At 49.1% G+C, this 11,475-nt stretch overlaps 1 long non-coding RNA gene across 5 annotated transcripts; it reads left to right on the forward strand.

Annotated features, from left to right (window-relative positions):
• Positions 1 to 267: 267 nt before the first annotated feature.
• Positions 268 to 10,430, forward strand: LOC115639915. Of its 5 annotated transcripts, none has more exons than XR_003997768.1 (3): positions 268 to 809; positions 1,771 to 1,887; positions 10,409 to 10,430. It is a non-coding gene; the product is annotated as an uncharacterized LOC115639915 (long non-coding RNA). The 5 variants fall into 5 exon arrangements; XR_003997766.1 differs by lacking the exon at positions 10,409 to 10,430 and adding an exon at positions 10,332 to 10,354; XR_003997767.1 differs by lacking the exon at positions 10,409 to 10,430 and adding an exon at positions 7,932 to 7,954.
• Positions 10,431 to 11,475: the final 1,045 nt, after the last annotated feature.

The following is an 11,475-nucleotide window of genomic DNA, read 5'->3' on the forward strand; positions in this document are numbered from 1 at the left end:
TTTTGCCCCCTGCTCAGACCCTGGCAGCCCCCCCGCTGCGATTTGCCCCCCTTGGTGCTTTTAAACCCCCCCAAAGAGGAGGCAGCAAATCGTATGCAGAAGTGAGGGCAGAGAGAGGGCAGCGGCGACAGCAAAGGTTACTGCGCATGCTCAGTTCATCTGCGCATGCTCGGTGCAGCCAAAGTCGGGAATCTGGAGCGGTCACTGTTTCCGTCGTTACACCGGCCCCTCCTGCAGCTCCCGGCCCCGCCCAGGACGGACACTCACCCCCCGCAGCCCCCTCCGGCCGCGGGGAGCTCGGGGACCCCCCGCCCCTGCAGGGGGCGAACCAGGGAGCCGGTCCCGGCCCCTCCCGGCAGGAGCGTGTCCTTCCCACTCGTGTCGCTGCCCCGCGGGCTCCAGAGCTGGAGCAGATCCCGGGACAAGGAGCGCTGCTAGCGGGGTCGGGACACGCTCCTGCCGTCGGGGGGGGGTTATTACCTGGGGGTCACAAACCCTCCCAGCTCTGCCGCTCCCCGGGAAGAGGCGGGGACGGCTCTGAGAGGCCCCGGCTCGGAGAGGGGGTGGGGCCAGGGCACAGCATGAGCGGTGCGGGGAGGGTCAGGCTGGCCCCGGGGACCTTCCTTCGATGGGCTAGAAAAAGCGGAAGCGCCCCCGGGGCAGGCTGGGAGATGTAGTTCCTGACTCTCCCTGGACCGGAAGTGACGTTGGGTGGGAGAGAACAAGCCGAGTTGCAAACGCGCGCGGGCCGCTCCGGCTCTGCCTGGCTCGCGCGGGGCCGTTGGAGCCTCTCCCGGGGCCGGAGAAGGGTTTGTGCCGTGGGGGCTCTGGGCATGCGCAGATCGGGGAGGCTGGGAAAGGGGCGGGGGGGAAATGTCTGTGCAGCCCGGACATGGCGGGGGGGGGGGGAAGAGCAGGTGACCCCCGAGGAGCGGGGAGAGAAAGGGGGGGGCTGAGATCCCCTCGGATTTACCGCTGCCCCCCCGTGGGGACCCCCCTCCTCTCCCGCCCTGCCCCCTTTCTCCCTAGAGAGCAACGAGCAGCACCCAGGGTGACCCCCCCTCCCCCAAACCCCTGAGAAGTTCCCTGTTCCCCTCCCCCCATTGTGCCCCATTTTCTCTGCCCTTCGCCAATGGCCAGTTCAGATCTCAGGTTTGGGGTGTTTCCCCCATTTTCACCTGCAGGGATTTGTCCTTGTGTGGGTGGGAAATGGTTCCCCCGAGTGATTTCTGAACTGGGCAGAGGCTGGGGGGGCCTGAGACAGGGACACCTCTGGGCTGGGCTGGGCTGGGGGGGGTCCCTCTCTGCTGGCAACAGGGCGTGGGAAGGGCCAGGAGGGGGAGGGAGGAGCAAGTGTCCCACATGGAGATGGCTCAGCCCAGGGTTTCCTAGTCCAGCTGCTCTTCCCTCCCCAGCACCTGCTAGTCACATTCCCAGACCCCACTGGCAGCCCCTCCCCACAGCCAGTGACCTTCTGACTCCAGCCCCGCTCCTTTCCCCTGTGAAAAGACATCACCCAGGGCTCCCTCCTTGCCCTGTGAGCGTGAGGCAAGATTAATCCATCCCATCCTGTTGTTGATTTAATATCCCTGTATAATCCCCTCCAATTTCCCCTCTTTTCTCTTGAACTGTTGAATGTTGACATAAAATGTCCCCACATGTTGATGCTTGTCCCTTATATTGGCAAATGTTTAGTTTGTGCCCCATTTTCTCCTCAGTTCTGAAATACTGATATCAAATTCTCGAAAATCTTCCCACTTTTCTCTCCAGGTCTGTGACTGAGATCAGGGCTCCTATCGTACTGAGCGTGGCCCTGTTCTGCCAGGTGCTGCAGAGACCCCAACTGAGATCTGGACCCTGTTCTGCCAGGCACTGAAGAGACCCCAGGTAAGATCAGACCGCACTGTTGTCCAGGTAAAACTGAGACCTGCACCGAGATTACGGTCCCCCTTGTGCCAGGCAGCGCACGACTGTGACCCAAACTGCTGCGTTCATTGTTCTGAGCACTTCAGAGACCTCGACTGAGATCTGTGTCCCTGTTGGCTCTGGCATTGCACTGACCCTAATGAAAATCACACCCCAGCACTGTACTGTGCACTGCACAGACCCTGACAGATCCTGCCCCCACATTTTGCCAGTTGCTGCAGGGGCCCTAAACAAAATCAGGGCTCCTGTAATGCTGGGAGCTGCAGAGTCCCCAACTGAGATCAGGCTTCCTGTTGTGCAGGGCTCTGCACAGACACTGACCAAGATCAAGGTCCCCATTGTGACAGGTGCGGAAAAGACACCAAGGATATCTCTACCCTGCTGTTAAAACGCACCCGCTGGCCTATGCCAGGTGACTGAGGCTCACAGGTCTCAGGCAAAGGGGCTGTTTAATTGCAGTGTAGATGTCCTGGCTCGAGTTAGAGCCAGGCTGTAGGACCCCGCGAGGTGGGAGGGTGCCAGACCTTGGGCTGCAGTCCCAGCCGGAACATGGACACCACAATTAAACAGCCCCACAGCCTGAGCTGTGAGCCCAAGTCAGCGGGCATGGGCCTGTCTCTGGTGTCTGACTGCAGTGTCAACATGCCCACAGGGACAGGCCTTGCCTCAAAAAACTGAAAGGCCAAATAGTCCAATGGTGGGAGGCGACTCTCCATTTTACAGATGAGGAGGCTGAAAATCAGAGAGCTCAACTAATTTGCTCAAGTTTGCATGTAGAATCTGGGGCAAAACTGGGAACTGAACCCAGATTGTTTGAATGCTTGCCTCTCCACTTATCCACAAGCCCAGTGTGTGTGTGTACAGTATTGTTTTGGCCTGTGTTTGCCTTGCACTGGCTTCCGAGGGAGACTGTGGAATTTCCTTCCCTGGAGGTTTTTAAGACCAGCTTAGAGATCCACCAGTCTGGGAATGTCTAGGGATACTTGGTCATGCCTCATCACAGGAGGCTGCAGTAGACGACCTCTCAAGATCCCTTCCAGATCTAGACTGAAATAATTCTCTTTTGTGCTGTGTCCTGTTCTATGCTGAGCTGTTTTCCATGGTGCCTTTTGAAACTATGATGCACCATGTTGTGTTGCATAGTTTTTATGGTGCGTTGTTTTGCCGTAGCTTGTTTGGTGCCTGTGTTATGTTGGTTTGAGTTGAGCTATTTTGCATTGTGTACTTTTGTTCTAAGGTGTGTTAGTTTGCATTGTGTTGCTTTCTTCTCATTAGTATTGTGTCATTTTATGCTGTGCAATGTAGTTTTCTGTTTTGTTGTGGTTTTTCTCTGTATGTTGTTTTATACGTATATATTGCATAGCATTCTTGAAATGTAGGGCTAGATAGGACCTCAAGATGCAAACAAGTCCAGCTCTCTCTGCCAAGGCAGGACCCAAGTATATGTTGATTCTCTGACAGAGGTTTGTCCTACCTGTTTTTAACAACTTCCAGGAAAAGAGACTCCACAACCCCCATTGTAAGACTATTCCAGAGCTGAACTAGCTCAGCTCTGGTGACACGCACACAGATTTTAATGGTGAGCAGCTGTGAAGAGAGAAGAGACCCCAGTGAGTGGGCAGCTAGGTAAAGAGACTTAAGTTGGGCGGAGAAACATTGATGTGTGCAAGGTCTGTGACAGAGCTAGAACTAGATCCCAGTTCTAATGCTACCGTGCTGATGTTTTGGGCACTGAAGGTCTCTGCCATACTGGTGTTTTAGGCACTGGTGCAAATCCTTAGCACAGACAGACTTTACACTAATGCACTCTGGCACTGGTGCACCATGTCCCTGTTTGAAGGTTTAAAGTGGTGGGAGTGGGGGGCAGTGACCTCACAGAGGCCTGGGGCTGGCTGACCAGTGCAGCTGGTAAGAGAGGGGCAGCAGTGAGTGCTGGAGGTATGAACCAGGAGCACAGCCCCACTGGACTGGACACTGACTTCTCCTGACCCGTAACATACACACCCAGCTGTATGCAGGGGCTGCAGCTGAGCTGCCCTGCCAAAACAGCCTGTGCATCCATGGACAAACCACCTCTTCCTCCAGCCTAATACAATGGAGTCTGGGTCCTTTCCAAGCTGCAGATGATGTGGCTCTGTTGTTAACGGGGTCTGTTCTTGGCTCTGTCCCTGACCCGCTTGGTGACCTTGGGGAAGTCACAGCCCCTCTCTGTTTTCCTCCTACCCATTGTCTCCTTGGATTGTGATCTCTTTGGGGCAAGGTCTGTCCCTCTCTGTCTATGCAGTGCCCAGCAGAATGGGAGTGCTGATCTCATTCAGGTTCTCTGCCATGTGCTGCACGATGGGGCCCTGATCTCCATCGGTGTCTGTGCAACGCAAAGCACTGTTTATAGACTCACAGACTTTAATGGCAGAAGATAAAGGTGTATTTCAGATGAAGTCTCTTCGGTACCTTTTATAACAGTACTAACCCTTTCATGTGTCTGCTGGAAATACCTCACCTAATGTATCCTAGGACTGCATTAACCTATTTCATGGCTGCATCACGTTGGCAGCTCATAATTATCCTGGAGGTCTTTCTCCTCCTCTGTCACTTCAATTGATAAATCCCCAGATTATTGCAAAATTATACACTTGGGGACTAACAACTAGAATTTGTGCACTATTCATTTTCATCCCATTTCTATTACTCCAGCTTTCAAGGACATGAAGATTTTCTTGTACGATTTTCCTGTCCTCCTCCATATTGGCAATCTCTCCTGGCTTTGTGTCCCACTCCCACTTTTTGTGCCAAGATCACTAATAAAAGTGTTGAGTAAGGTTGGTCCCAAGGCTGATCTGAGGAACTCCACTAGTAACTCCCTTCAGCCTGACAACTCACCATTCAATATGACCCCCTTATAGACTCCCCTTTAACCAATTCTTTATTGACCTTTCGGTTCTCATATTAATCTCCATCTTCTCCAATGTAATGAATAGTTTCCCATGTAGAACTGTATCAGAAACCTTACTGACATCCAGATCAGGTTTCTGTGGCACAATCTACCTTTTGTAACACCATGTTTTATTTATTTATAGTGCTGAAGGCTGGGAGGAAGTGTTAGCAATAGGCTGAGAATGGCCATGTGGAGGTAGGGGAGGGGATGGCAGACAGTGGGGAGGTGGGGAGAGGATGCGGCATTGGAGGTGTATCTGGGAATGTGTTTTGTAGGAGTCCATGTCTCCGCTCCCTGTGGCCGTGGTGCATTCTGTACCAAAGCAGCACATCAGCGGAGCAGACGCACACACCGTAGCTCTGCCTGGAACACGCAGCGTTCACTGCCAGATGGGCTGGGCTATTTTTCAAGGAGCCAGCTTGATATGCTTGGCTGGAGTGGGTTCAGTTGTGCAGGGGTCTGGGGCTCTGATAGTTTGCGATGTTCCTTTTTGCATAGTCAATTCTTTGCATTTATTGTTTTACCCCCACCTATGCCCAATGCTGCTCTCTCCTTAACTTGCTTCAGTTATTTCACTTCCAGTTTTTAAATGGATCTAAGAATTGCAAAGCTGAATGAAAGATAAACAAACAGACCCATTTGAATGTTGGTCCATAGCCGGTAGAACTGTATCTAGTGACGGTCGACTGTAATGACCGGGTTCCCTATAGTGTTTCCTGGTGGGGCGGATTAAGCAATGGCAAAGAGCCAAATGCACATTTTAGAGCGAAAGGTCTCGTCAGGTGTTAGCTCTCTAAGGAACATGTCACCGGCTAGGGATTGCAGTCTTTCAGGAGAGGTGCACTAGATTGTATTTAGGAATCTCAAAATAAAAGGTGAAGACGCCTGGTTCACAATATCCAATGAAATCTTGCCAACAATCGTACAAATGAACCCTACTGCTGGTAAAACAACATGGTATTAATAGTGATTCAAAACTAACATTAAAATTAGGAGAGAAATGCATGAGAAATGAACTGACGCCTACTTACCATTTCTTAATGCCTAAATTTTGACACTCTCTCACACCATCTTTTTTTAAAAGTGATGCACAGCACACAGTCAAGTTAATGAATGAAAGCACGCCCATTATTGACTGCTTTATGTTGCATAAGCGTCTGATTAAACACCTAATTACAACTGTACCACTGTAAGTGGGAATGCATCAGCCCAGCTTAGCTCCAAGGTGTTTAGATGGGAAAGAAAAGTTGCTAAATTAAATACATGGCAGAATGGTTAATGGGGAAAATACACTGAAATGCCTCTACCTAGTCCTGTTGACTTCTTCTCCCAAACCCTCCATGAGTTCTGGCCTTTTGGTCAACTCCGCTCCCAGTCTCACATCAGCTGTGCCCTCTCCCAGCCTAACCCATTTCTACTGCAATTGTTCACCCTCCTCATCCAGGCAGGGGGTTGGCGCTGCAGCCCCTAAGGTACCTGCATTAATCACTGTCTCTCATACTGGGGCTATTTAAATTTCAGGGAACGATTTCTCAGAATTACTGACTCTGGGAGGTGGGAGAGAGGGGAAGCTGAGATGGCGTTTGCTCTCACGGTCACATTCAACTCTGGTAGCCTCCATGTTACCTCGTTCTCCACCCTCCCCCTGTGTCTCTGCTCATGTCAGTGTGTCAACTGATCATAATGCCACTGGCTTCAGCAGAGCTCCCAGACAGGAGCTACATCATGAGGGGGTTACGGGACTGAGAGTGAAATACATCACAGGGAGGGTGAAATTATCCTGAAATGAAACATTCCAGTCTAGGAAGTGAAATAATTCAAGTACTTCATTACTTAAAATTATGTTTGAAAGGATTGGATTTTTATTAATAAATTGCAATAAATGTTAATTTCACTGTACAGACACAGATGAAAAATATTTATATAGGTAATATACAGAAATGCTTCTGGAGAAAGTGGAGTTTGATTTAAGGATATTTACACGGTATATTTTGGGTGTGACATTGACAATTTCTCTTCGAACAGTTATATGATTTGGCTTTTGGAATCTCAGCAGTTACTGTAATTAAATAATTGTTGTCTGACGACTCCCATAACTTCACACAGCTCTGAACATTGAAATTATAAACATTGAAAAAAGAGCTTAAAAATAAATATCACTATCTATTGAAATTAAAAGAAAGAAATAGACAAAATGAATTTTGATAAACCCACTTAACAGCAATTGCAATATGTTAGGGGATGGAAATTCACAACTAAGGCATCCAACCTTAATTCTGCCCTGTAGTGACACGAGGCAATTGTCGTAGGGTTACAAATTAGGCATTTTAGTGTATATATTCCCAGATTACAAAGCAGTATAATCTAAGGACACATGAGATCCTTTCCTCACGATATCACCGTCACTGGGTTTTTTCTCTTATTGATAATTCCCAAAAGTGAAGAGATTAATAACATTTTGTCAGTTATGAAGTGGCCATTTCAGATTTCTGGGGAGTGTCTTATTTTGCACTAGGGGCCAGGTCCTTGGGGAGATGAAACTTTGGTTTCATTTTAACTTCTCCATGCTCAGCAGCTTCTGGAATTTGGTTCAAAGTATTTACGTGTTTCCCTGCCCTGTTCTTAAAAGTGCTGCTTTAGAAAGTGGGGAAGGGCAGGAACTGACTGCAGGATCAGTAGCTGAGTCCCTTAGATATTTATAGCTCATCGGAAGGAAGATGGGGATTAGTGGGTGTCTGGGGATTTAATAATAAACACACAAATGTCATTGTTCTTAGTGAATTTTCATCTTCTAATTCCCATAACCCACTAATTATCCCTGACTGCCCCCGACAGTCTGGGGAGGGAGAACTAGTCAACTCCTGTGGCCAGTGTGGAACCTAAGACACAAGGATCTTTCCGTGGCTGACTCAAAGTCACCCAGAATGAAATTCACTTCACTGGATAAATCCCTAGTTGCTGAGCTCTGCAGAGGGGTGGAGAGGTGAATTCCATCCCTCATTCTTGAGCATGGACCCCCCCTCCAATTCTCACCCTGATCTGAGACACTACCCCAGCCTTCCTCCTGCAGTGATGGACCCACTTGATGCTGCCAGAGCCATCTGCCATGGGATCTAGAGAGGACAGAGGCTGAGCTCCAGAACTGCTCCCCCTGCCCACAGCCCCAAAGCTGTGCTGGAGTTGTCCTGACTTTCCAATCTGCAAATTGGTCCACCTGTACCCAGCCCATGCACCCTCCACACACAAACTTTGTCATAACAAACATGCCAGGATTGGGAAAGACCATCTAGGGCTGGCTGCAGTCTCCCTTTGCTGCTGTGAGGGGAATGGAGTGGTCCCTCATATAGGATCCAAACATACCCAGGGGCAGAAGGGAAATGTAGTTTCTTCCAGGGGTTTGAAATGTTTGCTTTAGAGTCCTGAGCTCTGTCTTCCTGTTTGTCTCCTTCTACCACTTTCAGATCTCTTGGAGAGATAAGCTGGGTGAGGTAATTTTTTTAGAACCAATTAAAAATAGCTTTATGCTATCCTGGGACCAACATGGGTACAACAGCTTTCCCCTTTGTAACCCCTCCCCATCTCACCTCCCCCTCAGCTGAGACTGTCCCATGTGATAGGAAAATAAGGGTTCAGTCCTGTAATTGGATTGGGTCTTGCCAGCACTAACGGGAGTGAAAGCCTGTGTGCATTAATGACAGCAGCAGCTCTGGGACTCGACCCATAGGGAGAAGAGATGGGAGTGAGCAGGTTATGTTTGTGTCAGGTGTGAGTTACTCATGTGGGAATTCTGCACCACTGCGTATGCACAGAATTCACGTCCAGCTCAGAATTTCTTTTTTTTTTGGTGTGAAGAAGATACGTTCTGCCTTTCACCCTCCAGAGGCCCCTGTGGCACCAGAACAACCAGCATTCATCTGGGTTCATCTTGGTGGTGATTTGTTGCCCCGAGCTCTACCCCAAATGGGAAGAGAGTTAGTGAGTGGAACTTGGGAGAGTCCTGAGACACGGCTGCCTCTGGGGGTGGGGAGAGGGTGGTCATTCTCTACTCGCAAGAGGGTGTGGAAAGGGCACAGGAGAAGCAAGTGTCCCCTATGGAGACTGTCCAGCCCCAGGTTATCCAGTCACAGACGCTTCTTCCCCCAGCATACCCCAAACCTCTTCACCCCTCCAACCATCAGTTGCCAGTCTTCCCTCGCTGCTAGCCCTTCCTGACTGGCAGAGACCCTCTAAGCCAGTAGTGTGTCAGGGCTTAACCTTCTGGCTGAGTCCTCTGAGCACTTTCTTCCTCTCTCGGGGTGCCATGCCACAGGGGCCCCACAAATCTACATTGCTTAGGCTTTGGCTTCAGCCCGAGGTAGGGGCTCAGGGCCCTGGACTTCAGCCCCATGCGCTGGGACTTAAGCTTTCTGCCCTGGGCCTCAGTGAGTCTAATACTGGCCTTGCTTGGCGCCTGCCCTGAAGCATGCTAGTGGCCCCTCAGCAATGTTCAGGTTACTGCCAGTCGTAGAATCATAGAATATCAGGGCTGGAAGGAACCTCAGGAGGTCATCTAGTCCAACCCCCTGGTGAAAGCAGGACCAATCCTCAACTAAATCATCCCAGCCAGGGCTTTGTCATGCCTGACCTTGTCCCAAAGGACCAGTCACTTACTGAGGTCAGTTGAATCTTAGATCTCACTTGTAGCCAGTCCTGTAATAACCTGTATTAAGACTTATTTATAAGGAAACGAGAGTTGTTTACGAAGTTAAAACAGGTAATCCTATAGATGGAGACAAATTACAGTCTTAAATTTCAAAAGGTAATAGATGCCTCTATAATAAGCAAGCCCTATATCTTCCTTAGGACTAACCCAGGCTAATCAGCTCGGAATCTCTTGCTTATGCCTAGAATCTTTGCCTCCCAGAGTCCAAGCAGCATACAGATACTCAGTTCCTTCTGTATGGGGTTTTTTATCCCCTTCCTGCCATGTGCTCTGAGCTGCAAACTCAGCTAATGGGAAGTCAAGAGCACAACAACAGTCTTTTGTCGTCTTTAACATCCCATAATAGTCTATCTGATGTTGATGAACCTTTCCTGCCAGGCAGGATGTAATGCATTTGGTTGCCAGTCAGCACTTCACCTAGGTAAAGTCTCTCTCCTTTCTGGTGATTTACAGAGCCACAGAGGCTCACAATGCAACTAGTCAGATATTAACCCAGGCAGCAACTCACAAGCATTCAGTAAAGTGTAAACGCATTCTTATAATCCTAGTCCCTAATACTAACACGGGTGAGTCAGACTGATTCCAGCTATGTTTTTGTCCCTGTTCAATGAAGACATGGGGGCTTTTGCAAGAGCTAACTCCTCATCTACCAGTGTCACAGGCAGGATGGGCAGGGATGGTGTCTCTAGCTTCTGTTTGCCAGAAGCAGGGAATGGGTGACGGGGTGGATCATTTGATAATTACTTGTTTTGTTCATTCCCTCTGAAGCACCTGGCATTGGCCACTGAGCTAGAAGGACCAGTGGTCTGATGCAGTGGGCAGGTCTGACGTTCTTATGTTCACAGTCTCTGTCAAGAGTATCTACTCATTTGGACTCACTGGGGTGCCACAGAAAGAAACAAGATGTTCTGAGGCAAGAAGGCCCAGTCTCAGAGCCCCAGGGCTCATGCTTCCCAAAAGCTAAAACTAGGCCTAGCCCATGAAATGGGCACTGCCAGGAGAGAGTGTATAAAGGCTGGAGCTTCAAACAGCTTTGTAAACCTGAGAGAGCTGCCTTGGGAACAGTGACAGGGAGAATTCCCCAGAGTGACTCCTTTGATTCTGCTCTTCTCTGGCCTTTGGTTCATAGAATTATAGAACTGGAAGGGACCTCGAGAGGTCATCTAGGCCAGTCCCCTGCACTCAAGTCAGGACTCAATATTATCTACACAATCCCTGACACGTGTTTGTCCAGCCTGCTCTTAAATATCCCCAGTGATGGAGATTCCACAACCTCCCTAGACAATTTATTCCAGTGCTTAGCCACTCTGACATTTAGGAAGTTTTTTTCCTAATCTCTATCCTAAACCACCCTTGCTGTAATTTAAGTCCATTGCTTCTTGTCCTATCCTCACCGATTCAGAAGAACAATTTTTCTCTGGCATCCGTGTAACAACCTTTTATGTACTTGAAAACTGTGATCATGTCCCCTCTGAGTGTTCTGCACACTCAACAAACCCAGTTTTTTCAATCTTCCCTCATTGGCCATGTTTTCTAGACCTTTATTCATTTTTGTTACTCTTCTCTGGACTTTCTTCATTTTGTCCACATCTTTCCTGAAATGTGGTCCCCAGATCTGGACACACTACTCCAGTTGAGACCTAATCAGTGCGGAGTAGAGCGGCAGAATTACTTCTCGTATCTTGTTTACAATACTCCTGCTAATACATCCCCAAATGATACTTACTGTTGCAAAAAAAGTGTAACTCTGTTGACTCATATTCTGCTTCTGATCCACTATTATCCCCAGATCCGTTTCCACAGCATTCCTTCCTAGGCAGTTATTTCCCATTTTGTATGATTGTTCCTTCCTAAGCGCTGTACTTTGCATTTGTCGTTATTGAATTTCATCCTATTTACTTCAGACCATTCT

This window comes from Gopherus evgoodei, unplaced genomic scaffold (genome assembly GCF_007399415.2).
Source record: "Gopherus evgoodei ecotype Sinaloan lineage unplaced genomic scaffold, rGopEvg1_v1.p scaffold_150_arrow_ctg1, whole genome shotgun sequence".
In the NCBI taxonomy this organism is placed as follows: domain Eukaryota; kingdom Metazoa; phylum Chordata; order Testudines; family Testudinidae; genus Gopherus; species Gopherus evgoodei.